The sequence below is a fragment of the Crocodylus siamensis genome, chromosome 7 (assembly GCF_052110815.1).
Source record: "Crocodylus siamensis isolate JL-2025a chromosome 7, ASM5211081v1, whole genome shotgun sequence".
Taxonomy (NCBI): domain Eukaryota; kingdom Metazoa; phylum Chordata; order Crocodylia; family Crocodylidae; genus Crocodylus; species Crocodylus siamensis.
In genome coordinates this window covers 76532055-76558175 of record NC_143401.1, presented here as the reverse complement: position 1 = coordinate 76558175, position 26121 = coordinate 76532055, and positions in this window count along the sequence as shown.

Below are 26121 nucleotides of genomic sequence, written 5' to 3'. Positions count from 1 at the left end.
AAGCCCAGTTCCCTCAGCTGTCCTCAGAAGTCATGTGTCTCATCCCTTGAACCATTTTTGTTGCCCTCCACTGGACTCTCTCCAATTTGTCCACATCCTTTCTATAGTGGGGCCCCCTCATAATCCCCAGGTCATGTTCCCTTTGTCCAACTTACTCTAATAAGGCACCTATACACATGCCAGATGTCTGCTTCAATGTATGCTAATTAGCATGCATCAGAGCAAGCTTGATTAATCAAGGCTGCTGAAGGATGCATGCTCCAGCAGCTTCTGTCATGTGTATTCAGTATACCCACATTTCAAAATGTTGGTAGGGGCACTTTAACTAAAGGTCATCAAACAGGCTTTAGTTAAAGTGCCGCTGTTACCAGTCTGGAGCAAGGGATGCTGAATACACATGATGCTGCAGGTGCTTTAATTAAAGCAGCTCTTGGAGCCTCTCTTTTTAAAGCATTGGCCTCCCCTCCTCCCCACAGAGCATGTGTAAAGATGTCCATAGTTTCTGGCTATAACCAGTAAGTGGTTAATGGAGGTCCATCCACATGCTGGGAACACAGTCATCCACAGCACACACCAATTCAGTACTCTTTAAACCCACAGAAGTTCCTCATAGCCTACCTTCTCTCTCTAGAGTCAGTTACTAGTACTTTCCCAATACTTTCACATCCAATCTCCTTAATTTTCTGTTCAACTGCAGAGACTAGAGTCTGTCTCTCTCTTAACTTGGCTCTACTTCCAATATAAACAGAAATCTCATATCTTCTGGCTTGCAGTGCTCGGGGGAAGCCCCAGAATAGAGAGCACATAAGATTTCTCTACAGACTGGCTATAGGACCTAGTCATAATATTGGCAGCAAACACGCTGGGACTTACATGAATTGCTCTGAATCTGAAAAATGCTTCAGGTTCCCTTGAGGTTGAGAATTGAATTAAGGTTGGGTTCTCTTGTTATTTTGTGTGGACTGATTTACCCATCTCTTACTATGGTGTCCTGTGTCAGCATCAAGTGTGGTATGGTTTGACTCTCTGGTATTACTTAGGACAGTTTAAAATATTTTGTTTTGTTGATAACTTGGCAAAGGTCAGGCTTCATAAATATTGAATAAAAAGAATAGGTAGGTATACCAGGAAGACCTTATAGTAAAGGTCTGTCCTGGCTCCAGTCAGGGGCCTAAAGAACATTTCAACAGGCCTATGCATCTGGTGTGTTCATACAAATACTGTTCGATCTGCTCCCTTCTTTACTAGTTGTCAGCACGTACCGGACTAGACTGGCTTTTAAGACATAGCTGTGCATAGCAGATGCCCAGTTGCAGGAGCAGCCCCAGAGAGACTGTGCCTCAGGCAATCTGCTGCATCATTACTCTGTGTGAGTGTGTGTATGTTAGTGTGTGCATGTGTATGTGCACGTGTGCATGTGTGTGTGAGAGAGAGAGAGCTTAGGGGCATGAGTAAGTAATCTCTGTGCAATCCTGGAACAGAGGAGAGCACACGATTTGCTACTTGAAAAAGAAAGTTTTCATTTATTCCACTTACCATGCCTATCTGAACAAGAGCACCTCATGATGTGGCCAACAGTGAACAAGAGCAAGAGATACTGAGCAGAGCAAAGGATTTCCCCATAGAGACATCGTAGGGCACAAGACCTAATATGAAATACATCTGTTATGATGTCAGGCGCTCAGTCTTGCTGCTAGGGCTATAAGCCTTGTCCAGCCAGTTCCTCTCTGTATGTGTCAGCCACAGAAATAAGGCAGTGAGGAGACTCTTGGTTCAAAGCTGCTAGTTTTGAACACACCAGAAACCCGGATCTTGAGTGCACTACAAAAGATGACCAGAAGGTATTCTCACTTCGTCATAGCCAGGGTTAATGTGTGTGATGTGGAGGTGGATGGGCAGATTTTATTGCTTCAGATGCACTGCCTCTGCCATGGTGAAAATGAAACTATGAGCACCACTAGGTTAGCTTTGGCATCCAGAATCTGCGCTTTTATTATGTTAAAGGAACAGTGTCTTTTTCTTTTTTGATAAATGTATTGAAAAAATAAGAAATCACCTAGTTCTTTTTTGGTATTAAATTACTCTTGGCTACAAACTGAAATTCATTTTTGCCACTTGGTGTTTGAATTCCCCAAACTGTGTGCACTGAAAATCCATGAAAATCAAATGTAAAGTTGTGATCTACACTGATGGAACTAAAGTTTGATTTTTAGATTTGCCAAATTGTTTGAATAGTCATTCCCACCCTCTGCCTACTGAGCTCTGGTTTACTTTATTATTAGAGTGATTAGTTCATCTCTTCGCATTTCATATGTAAACTTTGCTGGCTGTGAAGATAACTACATGGTGGATCTTCACGAGTGCTCCAGCTCAATCAATGTGTGCAAACACCTTCATTCCGCCACCAGGTTGACAAACAATTTAAATGTACATTTTCTACTTTATTCTGTATGTTTGCATGCCTTGAGGGATGCAGGTAATTTTCCAATATGTGTAATACTTATTCAGTTGGAATGATGAAAACACCATGTTTACTGAGCTAGACAATTTTATGTACTAATAATAGCAATTTAAATGATATTTTAAGTACAAATTTGTTGAATATTTAAATATTAATGAAGTGATTTAAAATGGGGCAGTATAGGCCCCAAATACATTAAATCCCCTTCTGTTTCCCCCCTTTTTAAATCCTCCTCCTTCATTTCATTCCCTTTGGGAGTGTTTGGGTCCTGAACTCATTGTGAGATCTTCAAACACATAATAAGAATTAATCACCATTAGTTCTCTATTTTAACAGCTGCTTGCTACCTCCATAACCCAGTGCAGCTGCAAACTTCTCTCCCTTTGCTGACATCATAATCCCATTACAGCTGCAAACTTACATACATAAAATGCAGATTTAAGCTTATTTTGAAACAACTTATATTTCTTAATTACTCAAGTCTGTATCAGAAGGATAAAATTACAGCTCTCACTTGGCAATGCATCTTCCTGTTGATTGAAGTTTAAATGTACGTCTTCTCAACCTCCTTTATTAGTGCACCCAAATGCAAGGCCATTTTTGGCAACCTCTGATTCTGATGCCCACTTGTGGGCTGAATTTGTCCAGGAGTGGCAGCTGTGTGTCAATTCCTTTTTCTTCACCTTCCCCCAGCTGTGCTGCTGGCTTTGCTTCTTTGAGTCTGGCAAGAGGTTGAAGCTGCCTCTGATCTATGCAGAAATCCTAGGTATAATTTTCTTTTAAGTGAGAAATTTGGTTTCTTGGTATGTTTTTGCAATTTTATAAGCAACACTTAAGTGTGAGGCTTTGCTACAGAATGCATATGCAAAACTGGTGGAATTCAGTTCTGGTCTAAGCAGACAGTCACAATCCTACAGGAGTTGAATTTCTCAGCATACCTAACATAGACTAAGTATGTGATCAGTTGAATAACATCTATCTAACATTCACTTTTTAAAAAAAAATATACAAAACCTGAGTTTAGTGTGTTTTTTGGGCAGTTTTTCTGCTAGTGATCTGAATTCTGGGGTTACTTTCTGGTACTTTTTCAATTCTTATACCTATCCGGAGATTTTTATTTTTTTTTTTACTTTTAAGCATTAAGGTTAGAGATAGATAATTATTTCGCTTAATAGTAACTTGTATTGCAATGTGCCCAGAGGGATGTGAAATAAAAGGTATTTAAAAATCGACCATGTTAGTAAAGTAAAATAATTTCACTAATGAGATTATCAAGGATAATCGGTTTACAAAAGCCCATTATGAAACAGATTCATTGATGTCTAAAAACAGGAAAGCAGAATCCTATTTATTTTTTGAAATGGTTTAGAATAAATTGCTTTTAAGTGTGTAAAAGACTATATTCCATTATTTTTATGTGATGATTTTTGTAGCCCCATCTGGTGTCCATTTCTGGAAATATCTGCATTAGGATATTTTTGAGTTACACGTTTTTCTTTTAAAAATGAGTAATGTGTAAAATCTGATATGTGATTTACACTCAAAAGATTGTGATGACTTGAATCAGTTTCAGAGTTTGGGAAGCAAACCTGTAAGTATATGGTATAAAATCCGATTGGCATGTAATGCTAACAGGCAAAGCATTTCAGGTAGACAACTCATTTGTGTTATAATTTCTGTCCTTCCTCCATACAGTTTCAGTTTGAAAGAAACAGCATCAACATTAAGTTGGAGAGCTATAGTTTTACAGAGAGGTGTTACTGTAATAAACTCAATCTCCTTTGTCTTTGGGGAAATCTTGGAAAGAAGTGGGGCTAGGAGATGACATGGCTGACCTCACAGAGTTACCCGGTGAGAGTGAAAGTGGGTTTTGGAGGAAGCAAGGGAAATCCCACAGAGTTTAGGCATATGGACAGAAACAATGTAGAGCCCTTATTGTAAAAGGCTAATCACAGTGCTGCCCTTCCACCTGGTGGAAGAGTTGTACTGTTGTTAACTAATTCCCCACTCTAACTGTGCTTTAGCTCACTCAGCCATAGAGGAAGCTTAAACAGGATTATATAGCCACATGGGTACTCAGTTTGGGATAGCACAGCTACTGTTACCCCTGCTTATTCTAGCATTTATAGGTGTTTCACTGCTACATAGCTGCTCCCTACGTTCCCACTTGCATTTGTTGTTTCTTGCCTTAAATTTGATCGTTTGCATTTTGGTGGGACAGTAACACAACGAAGCTCTCGCCTATCTGTGCTACTTAGGTGCATATAAAGAATAAATGGAGAAAGGCTTAACAGAGCATCAGCACAGGGGTCTCTGACCCTAAGGGGATGTTGGATTTAATACTGGTTGGGAATTTGGGAAGGAAATAGGTAACCATTTCATGGGAATATGCTGGATTTAACACAGTTTTTATCAAGAGGATTCTTAGCTCCAAGATGGGATTTCTGGTGAGAGGGAATACTCAGATTAGCTAATTGACTTGTGATGAGGATGTTTATCTGGGATATAGGAGATACAAGTACCTGTTCTCTGAGATTCAGACCAGGGGCTTGAACAGGGACTTGTCTCTTAAAACAGGTAGCCTTCCTAATCACCAGGCTGTAAGTTATTCTTGTCTGCATAGCTCTGTCTCTTCTGTTGGAGCTCTTATACTTTGAATAAACAAATTAGAGTCAGAGAAAAACCAACTCTGCGGTGCAGTGTACACACATTTATATGTGGAAGACCCAGCCTCAAGTCCCTGATCCAATGAACATTTCATTTATTTATACTAAGTTTAATAATTGTTTCAGCAGGACAGATTAAGATGCACACAGGAATAACTAACAGTTAAGGTCCCTATGGGAGGGTTGCAGGGGTGGTGTGGGATACCCAGGTTCAAATCCCTGCTCTGCTACATCCTAGGTAAGTGTCCTAATCACCAGATTATTAGCATTTCAGCTCTAAATTGGTTTCTCTCTCCTGTTAGAGCTGCTTTATTTTGCCTGTACTGTTAACACATAACTACTGGATATTCTGGAATGGACTATATGTATTTTGAAAGCAGGGAACCCACAAAATTTGCAAAGTTTGGGGTTCTTCCAGTGAACAACATACTTTTGAAATTTTGAAGTTTCATGGGGTAAAAATAAAACATTTCCCACCCAGCTCTACTGGAACACAGTTGTGGAGTATTTCCTCCATTTTTTTCTCTGCTTCATGGGAGATGTATATTAGATGTGGATTTCTGCTTTTGAATTAGCTTTTAAATCTATTTATACATTGTGCAATTTTGTAGTGAACTTGCTTTTTACTTCTGTAAGTTGCTTAATTTTAAGACATCTATTTTTATTTATTTCAGCTCTGAACTAATATTCAACACCAGTGTCTATCTATCAAATGTCTGTTAGTCTGGTACAAGAGTGAAGAGAGACACCAAGAACTGTATCATGTTGTGGTGATTCAGAAGGCGACTCTTCAGTAAATGGCATAAAATGATTTCAGACTTGTATAAATAATATACATGTTCTGTCTTCCTTTGATTGAATGATGAATAGCAATTAGAGTGCTTGACTTACCGGCGTTAACATGACCATCACAACTGGAATGGTTTGTATTGTCCCTGTATCTCTTGAATTTGAATTGTAATTCTCTATTTCTTTGTCTCTACTGCAGCATGTTACTTCAGCCAGTTGGTAAGCAAGCAGTCCCTCTGGCACCAGCACAAAGGCCACTTTTTGGATTGGCCATTAAGGGGATATTGTAAGGGAAATGCAAGCTGATCCTTAGTATATCTTTGACTCAGTATCCTCTCACTTCATCTTCCCAGGTTCAGCGATGTGTAGGTGCCCTCTCACTTCCTCTTTTAATTGTATGGTGTGTCGCATAGCAGCAGAATTATTAACTATGTTAATTTATTATGTTACAATAAGGAAACACTATTTTGCAACAAACTTTTAAAACACCACAAAAGTAAAAGGTGTTTTGTAAGATTTTATTTGGAAAAGGATGGTGCACGTTATCTTCTGTAATATCTGGCACTTCTAGAACTCCCTTCTTTCCATTATCACAAAACATTTTATAGACATTAATTTGTTAAAGCGCAACAATGCCCCTGTGTGGGGCCACAGAATGCTTGCCTGACTTACGCAAAACTCCCCTTGAATTCCCAAGACACATAAGCCATGATATACCCATTTGACTTACTGGGACTATTCCTATGAGTAAGTATTAATGTTTGTGTTGTGTAAATACATCCCAATAAATGCTTAGTAGTAGTAGTATATTTTAGTCTTTAAAAGAAGAAAAGTTGTATCTCAGTAACAAAAATTCTAGCCCATGTTCATGCTAAGGCTGCTTAGATTATCACTTTTTGATTCAGTGTCCTATTAAAAGTGCTGTTGGAATCTACCTTTCTAGACTCAGAGTCATATCTCTGTTTTAAACTTTGATTCTTACATAGGACCTATCTATGATGATTTCAGTATTACTGGGTGCATCTACACATGCACACTTACTGTGCAGTAACTGAAATTACTGCACAGTACTGGCACATGTCTACACGTGCACACCCATACTGTGCAGCAAATATGGTGACTATACCAACTTGAGCATAAATTTGATACCTGCATCATGAAGGTATCAAATTTACACCCAATTAGTTACTACGCAGTCACACTGTGTATGTGGTCAGTCCACACACAGTGTTTATGTGCTTTCATGCATGCACATGTAGACACCATTCTATTCCCACTTACTGCACAGTAAATTACTGTGCAATAAATTTAGGCTGGTGTAAATGTATGTGTAGACATGCTCAATGTGAAATTGCAGGTGATTGTGTACATTGCGTGCTCAAGGGGAGGGTACTAATAATGTCACATTAGCCCAAATCCCCTGTGAAGTTTAAGTTCAGTGGAACATTATAAAAGCCATAGACTGTATATATGCACTTTCTTCACTTCAATGGTTTCATTCATGAAGATACAAACACATAGGTAGATGAATAGATCTATCACAGAATTCCCTGGAGAATAATGCACTGTTTTTTGTGATTGGAAACATATTATAAAGGGGCTTGTGTTTAGCAATAGATAAGTAGATTTGCACTACCAGTATAAAGAAAGCAATTAGGTTTAATTTGCACATCTGTAAAAGACCAAAATAGGAGAAAGAGGTTTTCATAAACAATCTAATGATTCATCTACATTCAGATGGATTCTCATGCAACATTATTACCAGCTGATCACTTGTTGGATTCCAGATATGTTCGCACAGATTGCTCTGTGTCTGTGAAATAACATAAGGACAGTGTATTTCTAGTCTTTTGAAGTTTAGATTTTAGCCATCACTTTCACTAAATCTTTGAAGTCAATACTTTAGTTTACTCTTAAGGCCTCTGGCTGAATCAGGATGTTTAAAAATATTCTTTTGCATCAGTCCTAACTAACATGGTTGTAAGAAGAGAATCTGAACTGAGGGTATTTTCCTCATGTTAGTTGTTTCATTATCTGATTACATGCATGTGACAAATGGCTACAGATTCTGAAAGTCTGTTTCCTTACGCGGGGGGGGGGGGGGGGCATGCAACTCTTTAGCTCTTTTTTGAGGGATTATTAGGAAATTAGTAAATTTGAGTGTTTTCCAATTTAAACAGGTGATGGAAAAGAAAGATTCCTTCACATGTTCTAAGTTTAATCAGTGTGAATGCTGCTGGAAAGACATATATTTGAGGAAACATTTAGCAGGTAATGCAGTACATTAGTGTCACAAACAGTTTATGCTACCAAGCATGTTACCCAGCATGGTTATCAACAGAAGTAGCAGATGAACAGTGTGAAAACATATAGAAGTGTCAGTGCATGTTTAGAAATGTGACATGCATTAGAGAACACGAGGAAATACAAATAAAGCGTATTGAGATGAAATTGGAATGAAGTCAAGCTATATGTAGCTGATAGCTACATACAGGCTAGCGTTCAATGTATAAAACACAACTACACCTTATTTGGCTATGACTTCAGTGAGTTTAGGGGAGTCCTGACAGATTAAAGAGAGATCAGCCCTATAAAGGTTTTCTGTATTAATGAGGGTTGCATTCGAGAATTGTTCTGGTTTTGTCATATTCTATATAACTAGCCAGTCTTTGCTTGTTCACTGTATTGAAAGCACATCGCTTGGGAATGCTGTTACTTCAAGATATGAGAAGAAATTCTTAAGTAAACACAAGTGACATATGACATGTAACTAAGTTAGGGAATACCATTACAGAGGCAAAGCAGGTCAACGATGATCTTTTATCTTGTTTTTAGAATTGCCCACTGTAGCAATTCAGAGAAACTAATTGTTTTGGGAAAGGGGAAGGTTACAGTTTTCCTGTGTTTTGAGCTATTTGGATGATGTCTGAGGTTCATTTTATTTCACTGGCTTGTTTGGTTCAGATTTCCACATATTGCTGTTTATGACAGAATCCAAGCTTATTTTCAGAAGAATTTCTTAGTAACTTATTTTTTCCTGTTGATTAATATGAAATAAATCCCTTCAGAAATAGAGAAATCCTGATCAGAAATAATCATGTAAACAATGTAAGCCTCTGTAAAACACATTACAGACACTTGCTCACATGCAGTCTGTCACACATACACACACACATACTCTCTCTCCTTTTCTCACACACACGTGCACACACACACATGCATGCATTTCCTTGTACATGTACTGTTGAGTAGGTTATCTAAAGGGATTTACCTTCTTTTTAATATTTTTGAAGACTGCTTTATGATCCTGTTGACCTGCTATTAGCAAAAGCTTAGCTTTCAACAAAGGTAATTAAATTATAAAATCACTGCTGCAATCATCAAACTACTCATAAAACAAGAAATGAAAAAAAAAATACCCTGAAATAAAAATCTTGCCGGCTTCTCCTCATGTAATATTGCTCCCTGATGTTAATTACATTTAAATGGGAGAGTACTATTTTGGTATCATTCATACGCCTCCAAAAGTACTTTCCAGTTTATCATACCTGTCAACCCCAGTGCATCACAGGCTAATACTTTATTAAGAAAAAAATCATTAGGGAGCTGCTGATCCCATTTAAGTACATTGGGCAGAATGTAAGACTAATTAAAAAGCATATTTTTACATTATTAATTTCTGAGTTTCACACTTAATGAATGTGAAATGACAGGGCTACTATTTTTACATTCAGGCTCTTTGGGCTGTTTAGCCAGGGGAATTAAATTCTGGGGATTTTTTGCAAAGATGCTACTTGGGAGATTTGTTTTCAAGAACAGCTAAGCTTTTTTAGCTGTGTCTTTTTCTGGGAAAATATACCAAAGCATATTACAGCCACTTAAAAAGAGTAGTTAAATAGATGTTGTGTTAGGTTTTTTTTCATCACACTGCTATAAAAGTATTTTAGATGAGGTATAAAATATGGTTTTTAAATGATATTATGATTTGCAAACACTAAAAAATAATTGCGGTGGAGTTGAAAGAGAGCAAAAACATCTAATCTTTATTGTGTAAGACAATGTGATAAAATATTTTACAGCCAAAAGCTCATTTTGCATCTGGAAAATTGTGTAAACTGATGGGGGGGAAAAAAATCTCATTAAAACTAAAGGTTATTTTTAATATTCTTCAAACAAAGCAACACATTATAACTGCATATTTCCCACTCATATTTATTAAATTAGACAATTGTACGAATGTCTAACATTCTATTTAAATAAAGACATAAAATGACAGAGGCTGTGTGATTAGGGAGGCTAATCTGAATTTATACCAGCATTTAGAGAATAGCCGAGTTAAAACATAATGTTAGTGTTATAAAGGTTTGTTTGTTTGTTATGTTGCATTGCAGAAATACAGTTGGTATTAAGCATTAGGTGTTATATTACTTAAAACTTTGTTAGGTGAATGCTGGCACAGCATTCCCTGTGAGCACGACATAACACAACATATTTTTATAGGGCTGTGCAAGGAGGAGTGTAGAAAATCTTTTTTTTCCAAACGTGCTTACAATTACCTCTCTGTATTTTTATTGTCTTTTTACTAACCACAAAACTCACACTGGAGGCAAAGCTTAACTGCTGAGGCTTTCCTCATGTAAATATTAGGAAATTACATTTGTACAAACTGCGGGGCTTTGTAAATGGGGGCTGGAGTGACTCCAACACAAATTAATCAGGATAAAGTTGCTCTATGTTCAACATGACCATAGTTTATTTTCTTAAAGTATTAATTTGTCAACAGCTTTCCTGCCTCACTGTGACTCATGTGGATGGCATTGAGGGAAGACACAGATGCAATCTTTGCTGCTGTACCTTGTGGTTTTAGGGACCAGTTCCAGTTAATCAAAACATAATTGTGCTTAATTTTTCAATATTTGTTTTCATACAAAAGTCTAATATCAAATGACAGAAAAGTGAATATGCATCTGTGCTTAAAACTGGTCTCCTCTAAAAAAAAAAAGAAGAGAAGAAAAGAAGTATGAAATCAGTGTAGCTACTTGCAGAATAATATTCGTTTCTTAATTTCGGCCGGGGGAGGGTTGTAGATGCTGAAGCTTGCAACACCTCTTCAGTTGGGGTCACACTCTTTTTCCCCCTATTTTTTTAAGCTGCACTTTTTACTAAAAGCATTACTTTTAAATTGTGTTGCTTATACTCTCCAACTTCCTCTCTGCGCTACTGATATCACAGTATTTTTAATTATATCTTGATTTTCCTAAAATTATTGTTCATTGTTATGTTTCTGGAATGCAAAAGTGAGCGTAATGGGATCTATTTTTCAGAGATGCCAAAACAAATTAAGGAACATGTTCAGCTCTTCCTTTGCCAAATGTTTTAGTGCTTTTCCATGAAAGCAAATCTTATTTGTAACTGTATATTAAACCTTAAGTAAATAATGCAGTCTATCAGAGGCAAATGCTGTTGCAGAACTAGTAGCTGTTATCTGTTTTTGCCTCTGATGCCCAGATATACAGTTCATTCATGAATAATTTTGTTAACAATAAAATATTGTGTTTTAATTTCTAATTTTCTTTTTCAGAAATGTCCAACTTTTAACCTTCTGGTGGACATTGCCCACATCAATATGGCTGATGGGGCATTTGAGGGTAGATGTACCATATGTATTTGGTAAGTGATGGTGGAGACTATTTAATAAAGAGATTTAAGAAATGAAAGGAAATTAGTTTTAGAGATTGCATTTTGTTAATTGAAATGGCCACTGTTCTTTAGCATCTTATATTATCATACATCCTCAAATAATATTGACACGCTTCTTGTTTTATTAGTATACATTTACCTTGTTCATGGTTTTATTATTCAAGAATGCAGTTGTTGCCAAGTATTAATCAATATATTATGCTGCTCAGTTGGGCAAGCTGTACAAAAACATAGTGCCCCTAGGGTTAATACAGTCAAGAACTAGAAAAGTGTTTTAGACATGTACACAACATGTGGTTTACTATTATCATTAAATGAGGTGAACTGGGACTCTATACATATGGATTTTGAATTGCATAAATTTTGATTGATATCATTTGAAGACTGAGACCCTGAAAGGCTAGATTTTGTGAAAGACGATACACAGGCCAGCTATTACCACATACAATAATACCAGGAAAAATATCTGAAATGAGCAAGGCAGCTGGCTTTTAAATAGCTAAAACATAACATCAATACTTATTTTGAATAATGGAAAAAAGAGGTAAAAGATGTTGACCTCTGCCTGACAATAACATGTTCCAAAAGTAGAACTGGTCCCAGGAGAAAATCCCCAGCTCAACAGTAGCAACTAAGAATTTCTTTCCTTCTTTCTTTCTTTCCTTCTTTCTTTCTGTGCTCGCTCTAATTCTCTCTCGCTCTTTCTTGCTTTCTCCACCCCCCCCACAAAAAAAGGTAAATATTTTTTAAGCATTAAGCCACTATGGACAACCAGCCAGAAAAAGAATTTTCACCAATTCAGGAAACACTTGAGAGGTAAAACCAACATCCTGAGACAGGAGACAAGGCCAGCTTTTGACACCAGGTTGGACCTCAGAGGCCTAAAGAAACCTTCAGCCAGGAAGTGCCTGCCACAGGGGTCAAGACTTAAGGGACCTCGCATGAAGGCAAAAGAGAGCAGAACTTTCCATGCACCATCAAAACCAACAGGCCTTTTCATGGGAAATTTGCTGAAAATTTGCTGATCTGCATTAAACATTTATTAGAATGGGAGAGTAAGAGCCTTTACTTAACTTACTGTAGATTACTGGCTTGTTTTAAGTAGTGAATTATAACATATGCAGGAATATGAAAGGTCTCCAAGGCCCTAAATCCATTTTTCCTAACATGTGATACACAGAAAATTATCAATACATCACTCTACCAGATTCATTCAATTTGCTCATATTTGTTAAAACTTTAGAGTGAGCATTAGATACTTAATGCTTCATTTATGATTTATGTACCATAAATGTATTAAAACATTAACCATATTTCTGCTATGGCATACTTTAATTCTCACAGGGAAAAGTCCAAATGTTTCTCAGACTGCTACTTTAGTTTCCCTAAGGAGTGAGATTATTTGTGTTGTGTTACACCTTTAAGTGTTGATTAGGCTTTCATGTTACGCTGACAGAAGTGTCATGCAGTGCTTCTCTTTAATGGGGTAATAAGCTATATCAACCACATGAAGGAAATGTTTCTTTTCAAGTAAGAAACAGCAAAAGTTCATATGTAAACACTGTAAAGGTTCCTTCCTCTTTGCGTAAGCTGCAGGGCTAAACTTCAGCAATACCCCCCTTTAATCGAAAACTCTTGACCATGTAACTTGGGTGGCTCAGGCAAATTTATACTAGAAGTTTGAACCTTCTAATGCATTACATTGTTACGCCACCCATAACATTGCAGTGCCAGCTGGATGTGCCTTTAACTGTTTCACGATCTGAAAGCTTTTCAGGCTTTTAAATACTTCTGTAGCTATTAATTGAAAAGAAGGAAGGCAAAACAAAACAAAAAAAACTAAACTACTTTTCTGTTTTTCTTTTGATGGTGTAAGTTATTTATGTGGGTATTGTTTTCTCTGTTTTTTTTTTTTTACAGTGGGGAGTAAAGGATTTGTTAGTGGTTGGGAAGCTTCACATTTTTCAGTAAGCATTATTGGGTAACAATTGGTGCAAACATTATGGAGGGGGAAAGCCACATAAATCAAGAAATAAAAAAAAATAGTTTCTGCACATTTTCAAAAAACACGTTGTGCTCTCTGAGGTCCTTTTCATTTTAACCAAATCAGGGGGAACTTGTCCTCACAGCGGCAAGGCAGATGGAACAATAAATCACAGGAACCATTGACTGCCTGCAGTGTACTCTCCGCAGCTGTCACTTTTTTGTCTCTTTGGTTTTAGCTGACATGGTTTGAGGTCCACTGTGAACCAATCTGGACTTTTTTTTTACCGTCATATCCATCAAAACGACCAGTAGCCATCAACCTACTGCAGCGATCGATTCGTTTGCTTATTCTCACGCATAAGCCAATACTCAGCTCACTAGGTGAGACTTGGGAGAAGCACCTCATTTTAGCCTTTTTTTTTCTTTTTCTCTCTCTCTCTCTCTCTTGCTCTCTCTCTCTTTTTTTTTGCCTCCAGCTACAGCTGTGATTTTCTGAGCAGTCTTGGCTAACGTTATTAAAGTTGCATCATGATAGATATAGAGCAGAGCAGATAACAGGCTCCACGCACAACAACAGAAAAATAATAATAACCGTGAGTTTCGTTGTTGTTGTCCGTGTTGCTTTTCAGGTGTACTGAGACACTTACTAAGTGAGGAGTTTCCAACTCATTGCTTATTTTGCAAAGTAAACAAGCAAATGTTATGTGCATAACCTTAGCTGTCTCTATAAAGGTCAGTATGTGGTTGCTAATTTCTTTTCCTGCCTTTTGGTGGCACTCTGATGCCAGTGATTACTTGTGGTGTGTTTTGGAAACAAGACGTCCTTTCTTAACAAAAGACTCAATCTACAAAGGCTGCAAAACAACAATTGATTAAATTTGAACTGTAGTATGAAAGTTTACTTCAGTGTGTAAAATAGCCTGGTAAGCACCGCATAGCAGGTCATCTCTAATGTGGGCCAAAGGTTGCATTATATGCAAGTATGATTGCATATACATATTGGTTAAATGGGGATTTTCTTTTTTCCACAACCAAACAATCTGTGCATCTTGTACATATACATGCAGGAGTGGTCAAAGCATGTGAATTAGCTTTATTTTGAAAAGCAACTCTCCCACTTCTAAAAAGTCTTTGTCTTGGAGAACTATATGTTATAGATTTTATCAGGGTCTGAACTCCACATCAATTTTTTAAAACAATGTTTGTGATATAAGTGGAAGCAAAGGGATGCATCCACACACACACACACGCGCGCGCACACACACACACACACACACACGCATACCCCACTTTAAGTTATAAAAAATAAAAATAAGAAAGTCTGCTTTAAAAACCTCCAGTTAGGTCAAGTTAAATTTATTATATATAATTTTTTTTATTGCTGAACTCCATGATTTTGACTTGAGGTGACAGCTGAAAAGCACCAGAAACCTTTGGAATTTCAGAACTATATATTACTATAAAGGATGAAAATAAAGTTCTACTAGTAGAAGGTAGGTAATTGCGTTTAGCAAATATACCTAGTTTAAAAAACACAAACTACAGAACATTTCCCCTTTTTCTTAACAAAAAAAAATCTATTTCAAGTAAGCAGGAGTTTCCTTAATATGTACAGAACAGAACAGAGATTTGTAGTAAAAACCCAGTTATAAAACATGGTGCCTTTTCTGTTAACGAGGATCTTTTGCAGGATTCTGAACCGTTGCCATGTTATAGAATAGTTATTTTCAGCTCTCACCTTATGTTTTAAAGTAAGCAGCTAACAGATTTTGATCAGTTTCTCTTCCTTTTTACAAATATCTGAAAGGTAACTGTCCTGATGAAATTTCATTTTTAGCTGGAAGTGACAGATGACAAAGAATAAGCAAAGCTAGAACAGATTTATGATTAATTTGGAAAATAAGCCCTCTGCTAATTTTGAAAAACCTGTGAAAGTACCAGTCCAGTCATAATACAACTGACAGTGAACTTAAGGGGGAAAAAAAGCAAAAAAACCCAAGGAAAAAACAAACCAGCCATCTGTCTGACTGCAACCCAAGAATTCTTAGTCCACCCAAGTAGTTATTGCATGTTTTTCCTGTATTGCTAATGGATTAGATATTGTTTAAAATACAAATTAGAAAATAAATCAGAAGAGTGAAAATTATTGGCCAAGTTATGTTCTCAGCTGCAGTGAGCCAAATTCTGCTCTTGGCTACTGTGGTGTAAACAGAATAACTTTAATGAATTAAACAGTTACTCCAGATTTGCAAGGGTGTAACTGAAAGCAGCACTGGACTCTGGGAATAAGAGAAAAGAATTATCAAAGGAATCTAGCTTAGAGTTGGTTAGGTCATCCCAGTGTATGTTGTGGATTTTCACAAACCTTTATGAATCCCTATTAATTCTGTAACAGACACTGTACTGTATAACATAAATGTCTTAAATATACCTGTAAAACTTTTGCACTGGGGATATGCCAAATATCACTTGCCTCCTTGAGGGAAGAAATGAAGACTTACAAATTGTGAGCTAAATTCTACAGTTGTTGCTCAAGAAGTCACTCCCTTTGAAGTCAATGGGAGTTTTGGCTGAATAAGGAGAGCAGGATATAGGACTCTGTGTTATAACAATTATTTTGAAATATGGAGTTTCACTACATCTCCTATGCCAATAAAATTTTATGTAAAATATCAGATATCATCATCTCCATGTGAAAGGAAGATCACTAATTCAGTAGTGTTCTTATTTTCAAGTGAATTCTAGTACTGAGGCAAGTGAGCAGCTATACTAAAATGGATGGTCATTAATAGGTCTACTGGTGACTTTTCTCCTGTTCGTACCAAATGGTATGTAATATAATTCCACATTTTAAAAAAAACAGGAAATAGTTCTGCATATTTTTTAATTTGCCCTTGGAAACTGAGCTGCAATGGATACTTATCAAAAACCGGAGGGAACAACCCATGTGAGCTTGAATCTTCCTTCGTTGGTGCAGGATTTACATACTGAGTGATCAAGATTTAAGTTCTCGTCACCTACCTTTGGTGACATTTCTTTTAATCAAAGGGCATTCAAGTCCTTCAAGACCACGGTCCTTCAAGATTCATGTATGTGCCTAACTTCAAGCCTAAACAGTCCCATTAGGTCATTGCAACTGCTTACATGCTCAGTGCTAAACACACATGTATGCCTTTTCAAGGAAGCACTAGGGCTCTAGTGCGTCTGCGCCCATGTTTCAAAAATAAGTATTTAAGTTCTGCCCAAACAATAATGCAACATATCACCCCAGCTCCATTCCCAGCTGACTAGAGTCTGTTTGAGTAATTAAGAGACCTTGTCTTTAGTTCACTTGACATATTTTACAAAACATGCAAATTTGCTATAAAAAGTGCTTCTCCTTTTAAATGTTGCCATTCCTAGGTGAAGGAAGGTATCTGCTAAATGGATATGAACTAACAGTCTGTTATTAGAACCTGAAAATAAGCAGAAGTGGTGCTGTAACACTTAAAGAGGAATTCCTTCTGTTAAGGTGGAATTATTCAATTTGCTTATCTTGCTCTGAATTGACCTCTTCGTCTATACACACATAAGCCAATACAACTAGTATGTTAATATTGATTTCGAATCTCTGCCAAACAGCATGCATGTATCTTGCTTCATTTACCTAATGTACAGGTGAATAATTTTATGAGCAGAAAAAGGGAAACTGCAGAACCTTAAGCAAAGGAGACTCAAAGCTAACGTCAAACAAAATCTCAAACTATTTAAACACTTATTTTATGTTTTGATACTAAAAAGATCATATGCTGCTACAAATTTATGTGGCTGAGGCCAGCAACTCAGCTTTCTTAAGAACAACAAAATTGTGTAATAAAATATGTCTCATTTTATTTGCTTTGTTACTGTTTGGATTTTTTTTAAGTGAGAATTTTTTTTTTACTTTCATTATACAATTGGGAGCATAAAAAGTGTCTGTTTAGTTCATTTGTTTTTCTTCATGATACCTTTTATTTTTCACATTTTAATTCTAAATCTTACTGTGTAAGTGAAAAAAATTAAAAAGTCAGGTGTTTGTCAGTATCAATGCTCCTCTTTTTCTTAATAGCTGTAATCAATGATCATAGGTTCAAGCAGTGAGAGTATATAGACATGTCAGGACTGAGTTAAATACTACCCTCCTATATTTTAATGTACTCATATCTTTTTGGTTACAGGGGTTAGTTATAGTTATTGATTTGAGGTTGGATATTTTGTGGTGTTGTTTTTTTTAACTTGCTGAACTAACCCTTTTGTAAATGTATTGATTAATCGTAGGCAGTATTTCATTCATTTATTTGAAGCTACCTCTTATTGAGGCTTTTTTCATTCCTGTAGCAGTACAACACGGAGCATCAATAGGTTGAAAAAAAAATTAAGTTCTATCTTTCACTTCTGTCATAATTACTGCTTTCAGAAAGGCCTGCATCTTTAGGTAAACTGACTTTTTTTAAAGGAAATTCAGATGTCCTTAATTGCTGTTACTTCTCAGTACAGCTTAGGGTATCAATAACAACTATATTTGAATATCATAAGTAGCAAGTTGCTCTAAGCAAAACAAAAACATGTCAGTTGCCCAGGTGACATTTTGTAGCAAACAAGGAAATCACAACTCCAGGAAGTGTTGTATTTTATGCCAACAACAATATGACAGTTTTCTCTGTAAAGAAAACATGACACTTTTCCAAATATCAGAGGATGCCTCCGCTGCTCAAGGGATTCCTGTACTGTCACTGAAATGGAAGGTCACAGGCTGGTTTCATGATTTCTATAGTTTCAAAATGTTGTGCTGGAGTGTTTGCACGCTAAATGCTGTAGGCTAAGGGAAATCTTTCCCTTCATCTTTGAAAGAAGTGACAGGAAGAAAAAGGTCCTACTTTGACAACAGTAACCTCTAGGTCTAGAGGTTCTGCCCCAAGCAACTCTGAAGTAAAATTACCTATGTTAATATGTTGTCGTTGCTGTCAACGTGTATGTGGGGGGGGGGGTGTGCAAGACAGAGAAGGAAAAGGAGTGTATGCATACTGTTAATCTTATGTAGCTTTTAACTTAGAATAGAGATTATGCTAAAAGACTGAGATGTTGGACAGCCCTCTCTAGCACTGGCTATAGATGCAGAGTTTAGCTGCTTCCAAACTGCATTAGTCAGGCGGGGTTTGCTCTGCATCCATGCGCACTGACTTGTGGGGGACAGCTGCTCTTGAAGAGCCATGGCCACTTTGTCCATGTGTTTCTATCAAATGGATACGAGGGGCATGATTTTATGCTTATTTATGTAGAGGCTGACTCTACATATATGGATGAGCTGTAATTAGGAGGAATTACATAAGGTTGACAGTGAAGGCAGAGTGTATTTTTTCCATTCTTAGTCCAAGCTCTTACTTAAAATATGACACGTGTTTATGCCCTGTTTTTTTTTACCTGGTCTGCACTGTCTAAAGAAATACAGGTTTCTGCAAGCAATTTCCTTCAAGAGGTGGGGTTTCCATTTTATCTTCAAGAGAAGCTTGCTATACATAATGCTGCTTGCTCTGCTAAGAGAGAATTGCTGAAGTTTAAATAAACAGTCTGTTGTTTAAAGCCAGAAAAAATATTAACTTCAAGGATATGGACAGAACTGAAAAACATTTGTTTCCAACTTTCCTCCTCCTTTTACTCTCTGCTCCCCCGTTCCCCCTAAAAAAACACACCTTAGTCTATAGATTATATACTTCCTGCTGCCCTTTTTATAAGCAATAAGAATTTAATAACTGAGGGCAACTCTATAGTAATATTTATATGGGTCAAGTGGCTTAAAAGTATGCAATAAATGTAAAGTTATGAACCACATTGCCCCTTTTTAAATAATGCGGCTAGCACCAAGATATTATGTTTCATATTCTGGAAAAAGGTGTTTTAGCCTAGGCTTTAGGAGTACAACAGACATGAAAAGTTATACTGATCCCATAATAAAGTCACTGCCTGCTTAATATGGTGTGTTATGTAGAGCTCCAGATCTTAATAGCAGACCACAGCAAGAATGTCCCAGATGATATCAACAAAACCTTAGCTTTCTCATTAGCAATCAGCAAATTCTCCTGGTGTCTGCTAGTTTCAAATAAGGGCAAGTGCCTCTATTCCTAGTGTGAAGCCCAATAGGATAATAGAAATAATGTAGTCTAATCAGTGGTGAACACATGAGATCCCACGTTCGTAACAGGCTAAAGTTAGTTTGGTGACTACTGTTCAGCAGCTTTTAACAATTTCCACAATCCTGAAAAGCATGTTTGGTGTAATGACAAGACAGGAAGCAGATATATGAACATTTTTATTTTGTGTAGCTTATCTTAAATTGCGTATAAGAGAACAGCTTCTTTGTTATAGTTAGGAGATTTAGCGAGGTAAGTGGCAAAGGAAGCTTTTCTCAGAGTATTGCTTCAAATATATGAGGAAATGTTGAATGCAGTGCATGTCTGTTGGTTAGCAGGTTGGTTGGATTCAGCGGTGTCAAACTATTTTCCTCTTTGTATCAAATGTAATATTTGTCACTGCTGAACACATCAGTATGCTTTTGTTGGTTACCACAACACTAATTGTTCCATGTTCACCATACAAGACTTTCTCTTGTCAACATTAACTTGTCAGCTCTTGGCACCCTGGTATTTTATCTTTTGTAAAGTGCATTATACATTTACGATAGTGTAGCAGCAAATGAAGGAACAACCATCTTGTTAGCAATTATGATAAACGTGTGAGGGACGTAAGATTGTACTTGAATCATTTACTATCAAGTTGTTGGGGTTTTTTTTAGCTATTATGCGCTGTAAAACTTTAGGATATTTATAATATGCTTGTGTGAAATGTCAACTCTTAGGTTTTGTGGCAATGCTGTATTTATAAATGTTTCCCTGTTCCTAATGTGACTTTTGCATATTCTTAGAATATAATCAGCATGGATTTAAAAACAATGTTATTATCTTTTAAGTCTGCTTTAAAAATGAACACTTTCACTTGGGGTTAGTAAGGAAATGCAAGTCTAACAGTGGTAATGTCAACAAAACTGTTTTAAGAGGGGCTTATATGTTTTGAACCAGAGATCAGCCTAAAGTTATTAAGGGATGATATCTGCACTTGCAATACATTGGTAAAAATCTGTCTTTAATTGTTCTTGTGCTGATCTCTTGTAGGCTGTTCTACATAATAGAAATGATTACTGGCTGACTTAAAATCCACAAAAGGTTATAATATGCTTTACCCTACTTGATTCATTTTGGTAGAGATTTTAAAATGAGTGCTCAAAACTGGGCTTCTAAATTCTTACTTAGGTGCTTTAAAAGGAGCCTGGAGGTCAGTGGCTTAACTGCTTTTATCAACTTCTGTACAATAAAAAGTGAAACATCTTCCAATAATCATATGAGTAGAAAACTGAAAGCCACAGTACAATCAAAAGCGTTACTCATAAATCAGAGAAACATACTACAGGTCATCTCCTGATCCTTGTTCCTGCCCTTTAGCCTCTCTTTAGTTCTTAGCGATGCAGGAGTTTTTTGCCATTGTTGTAATCAGTAGAAATCCCTATAGTAGATACACTGGTTTACTTCACTTTCTAGCTGTACACATCACATTTGGACACTGCTCCAGTCCAAGTCATTTGTTTCACCAGTTCAACATTTATGTCATTAAAGATTTGTAACAACCTCCCCACCATAGACAAAGTCTCACTTTATTGGCATGAGTAAGAAAAGTAGATGCAAATGGCTTGGCATCATTGGTTTAAAAGGACATTATGTACATTGGTTGTATACTTGTCTATTTTCTATTAGTTGAGCCAGAGTCGTTGAAACACATGAGGAACTAATCAAGCATACACTAAAGATGAGCTATGAAGGAATATGGGAAAGTACCTTACCCTTAATGTTGTCCCTAATTCTCAGGATGATTTTGCATGATTATTGCACTGGCCAGTAAGTAATACCAGGTCAGCAAAACATATTTTTGAATGGCTATTCTTCTGTGATGAAATATGGCAACTGGTTACTGGAACACATTAGCATTCATATTTAAAATGGTCAGGAGGCCAAGGATTTGTTGGGTGTGAGAGAGGATTCCTCCAACAGCTTGGTATCAGCCAGCCCTGGACTGTGGCATTTGTGCAGCAATGATTCAGAAAAAAGTGATCATCTAATATATGTGCAGAAGTGCTTTGGTAATACCGAAACTTGGTTTTAGATTTCTCCAATCTCAGTGCTAAGAGAAGTAACCTTGCTTTTCTTGTGAGATCTTCACAGCCTCGTAGCTCAAGCAAGATATGCAGAAAGCCACTTCCTGTGCCCATTATACAGAGAGAGAGAACTTGCTGAGGAAATATGTAAACAGCAGTTTACATTTTCACATTACATGGGAAAAGTTGTACTGGCAAAGGCTTTATAACTATTAATATACAATTAAAAAGAAAAGCCATGTAAAGAAAAACAAGAAGTGAAAAGGGAGATTAACATCACTGGCTCATGCAAGCATTTTGCATTGGGATAAACACCAGGGAGGGAAAAAGCCAAAATACGTTGCTGGAACAAGAACAAATGGGTATAAACTGCCCATAAATACATTTGGAATGAAAATTAGAAGAAGGTTTCTAACTGTCAGAACAGTGAGGCTCTGGAACAGCCTTTACATGTGGTGGCAAAAATCCTAACTACTTTTAAAATGGAGCTTGATAAGTTTAAGGTGTTTTGTGATGTGGTTGCCTGATGATGGTAAACACGGGAACGTGCCTTCCACTCCATGCAGCATCTCTGGAAGATGCCTGGAAACAGATGAGAAGAAAGTGCACAGAAGCTCAGATTGTACAAGCTTTAATTTTTAACATTTTTTTAAGTGTATGAAATACTCCAATCCAAGCTACCCACAAGGAAGAGTCTAAACTGTGTGGGTGACCATGGATTTATGAGATGTAGTGCCTGAAACTTCAATTAAAAAAAAAAAGCCTCTGTAGGGACCTTGCTGCAGTTGGGGATCAGAGCAACTTCAAGTGTTTGAATTAGATTGATTTAGTTGAAGTCAGTCCAGTGGTGATTGGAAGGCTCCTGACAGCCAGCAACAGTGTTGTTAAACTTCGGTGAACATTTTAATCCATTTTGGACTATACTCAGCTGGAAATTTTACCATCTTCTACTTCCATTGTTTTCACCTCCACCACACCAGTATATGCCCATATCCCGCCCACATCCCCAAACAACCAACTCTGTTCTCCCATCAGTGACTGATATGGACAGAGAGTACATCAGAGCTACTGAGAATGAACTGATCCGGCACATGTTTGGAGGTGCCACTGGGCTTTATTTTTGATCATTACTGTTTTTTTGGAGGGAGTAGAATACAAGAAAGGTCAGTTCCCAGAAGTGATGTAACCCCTGTAATGGGTGTGTGCTACTCTGTAGTAAATGAAAGAAGATTAAAGAACAAATATAACAGGGTGAGATGGGGAAATCTCTACTCATATAACAGGCATTCCTTTAACACATAGCCATCCAGCAGCAGCTTCAGAAAACATTGCTATATTTATACTTTGGAGGAGATTTAAATAAGGACCTGTTGGCCATTCACATTTGCATTTTTCTGAGCCACTTAGTTGTTTAAGGACAAAGCTAACAAAATAGTACATATTACCCAAGCTTTTAAGACATCAAAGGTGTCTTCTTCAAGTCTGGGATACTGCTAAAATGACACTTCTAAGAATTGAGCCTAAGAAGTGTAGTTAAGCATTGTAGCTTTCATTGTATCCCACACGTAAAGAACAGAACCTTTGAGGTTTTAAAACCTTGTATGTCTGGCTTTTTTGCTAGCCTAAAAAGGTATCATTAGTAACACACTGATGTCTCTCTCTGTTTGTTCTACCTCACAAGACACTTCCCAACTAATTTAGAGCAAAGCTAATGCAACGCTTGGTATTTACTTGATTTCAGAAAATGACACTTTTTTTCAAGACAGCTGCAGAGGAAAAAAAAAAAAGAATATTTACATAAACATGTTTAAACTTAATAAAGAGCTGAGTCAAAAAGCAGGGAGAGTCAAAGTGATGCTGAACCAAAGCAGAGTGTAAAGAGAAGCAGTTAATTTTGAATTAGGATTACAAAATGCCAAAAACACTCACTGGCTGTTTGTACATGTCATGGGGCTTTAATTCAGTTTAGTTCTCCCTAAATTTAAACAGCTAAAAACACTGCTTCAATTTAGGGAGAATTAAATCAAATGAAACCCTCGTGGCGCGTACCCAAGGGTGGGGGCCCAGTCCCTACCTGCCTCTTCAGTGGCAGGGTGGAGAAGGGTTGCCAGCGGGCTGAGCAGTCCCTGAGCTGTGTGGGGACCCCCAAGGGGCACCTACCCACTGGCACCCAACCCTGGCAGTCCCAGGGGGTGCCGCAGCCAAGGAGTGAAGCACCAGCCACCTCCCAGCCATGGAGGGAAGTACCAGGGCCACGCACAGCTGAGGCAGGCAGGCTCTGGGGAGGGGGAGGGAAAAATCAGACTCGCCACTTTTTTTTCTTCAGTGGAGACTGCCTGCATAGGCTGCCACTGGGTCCCACAGCCCCTGAGCTGCACAGGGCCAGCCAAGCCCCGAGCACATCGGCTTCCAGCACCCCCATGCACCGTTGCATTTTGTTAGGTAGCAAACTAAAATACCTTGGCAGTGTTTTATCTTGCTATGTACCAAAGTCATTTAAAACAGAATACACTGGCGAGCATGCAAACAGCAACACCATTAAAGCAGAATATGCCACCAAGAAACACTAGTGACTAGTGACTAGTGAACTCTCCTGTTTATTAAGCACACCAATACTCACAATTAGCCCAACATATGTTGTGAAGGGAGCAACATTATCTGACTGGTAATGTAACCACTTAAGGACATTTTTCACTATTGCTTCCTGGCTGCTCTGCCTTTGAAGAAAGATGATTTTTTTTTTAATAATTAGCAACATTTAAACTAAAGTGGTGAATGGGATTCTTTGTGTAGAAAGTATTAGTTTGTGAAAACTGAATAGGTACTGTATGTAAATAAAAATGAATCGTATCCTCATCCTCCACTTTACAACAACGCCAATAAAGTGATGCAAAAGGGCACTTAAAGCTGCTTTAAAGGCCAGTTGTACATGGCATGTACAAAGGCCCACTTGGAGCACTTGAAAGGGTGCCAGAGAAGAGCACAGTGCCCTGCAACTGGACCATAATGTTGCTAAAATACCATAAAACTCAAGGTAAGATCAAGGGATAATTGCCACAGAGCAATGGAAGAGCACACTCACTTTTTGTCTTTGCTGACATTGACTATAACTGCTGTACAAGACAGTAAAATATTCCCACAAATCAAATGAAGATTTTTAAGAATACTAAGTAGTAGAGTATGGTGGGAATTGTCATAAGCACTTACACAAGGTAAAAGTGGAGCATATGATAGAATGTGATCTGTGTGTCACAGTAACTTTGGACTGCAACTCCACACTGAAAGCCTTTGAAGCCTATAAACTATGAAATTTTAATCATTAGCAACCTCTTGGGGATCTAGTGATAATACCTATAGGACAACTTACAGCGTTTCTGTCAGAAGTAAGAGAGACCATAATAGCATGTTATGAGTGCTGTTGATCTCTCATTTTGAGCAGCTGAATGGTCAAAGCTGACTAGTGAACTCTCCTGTTTATTAAGCACACCAATACTCACAATTAGCCCAACATATGTTGTGAAGGGAGCAACATTATCTGACTGGTAATGTAACCACTTAAGGACATTTTTCACTATTGCTTCCTGGCTGCTCTGCCTTTGAAGAAAGATGATTTTTTTTTTAATAATTAGCAACATTTAAACTAAAGTGGTGAATGGGATTCTTTGCGTAGAAAGTATTAGTTTGTGAAAACTGAATAGGTACTGTATGTAAATAAAAATGAATCGTATCCTCATTATGTGGGCTCTTTTGAATAAATGTTAGCCTTTAAGTGCCATCTGTCATTCTATGCATGGCCTCCCTTCTTACAACTAACCTTTCAGTCACCTCAGCTTGTCTCCCTAACTTGTCCTATTATGCAGTACCAAGCTGAGTCATTGTTTCAAGCAGGAGGTGACATGTTAATAGCTTAATAATAGTATAATCTCACAAATAATAATATGCTGTCACACTGTCTGAAGCACAATGTTTACAGGAGAAGTGGTAATGTATGATGACAGTAATTTGAATAAAAATGAATTTACTGCTCTTGTCTCATTTGCAGTAAATTTTCGCATCTTTCATGCACAACTGGTGCTCCATGACCTCTTTCATTATTGTGTTCTCAGTGGCTGCTGCTTGCTTTAAAGTGAAAGGCAGGCAAATGAAACAGAAACCTGCAGCTTAATAACTGATTTCCAGAAAAAGAGTTCACACCGGAGCTTCTGAAAATCTCACTTCATTTGTTTACTAAGATGGTACAGTGTCAGGCAGGCTGTTTAATTAATACAAGCTGGAGGTGCCGATTGAAAAGCAGGCACGAG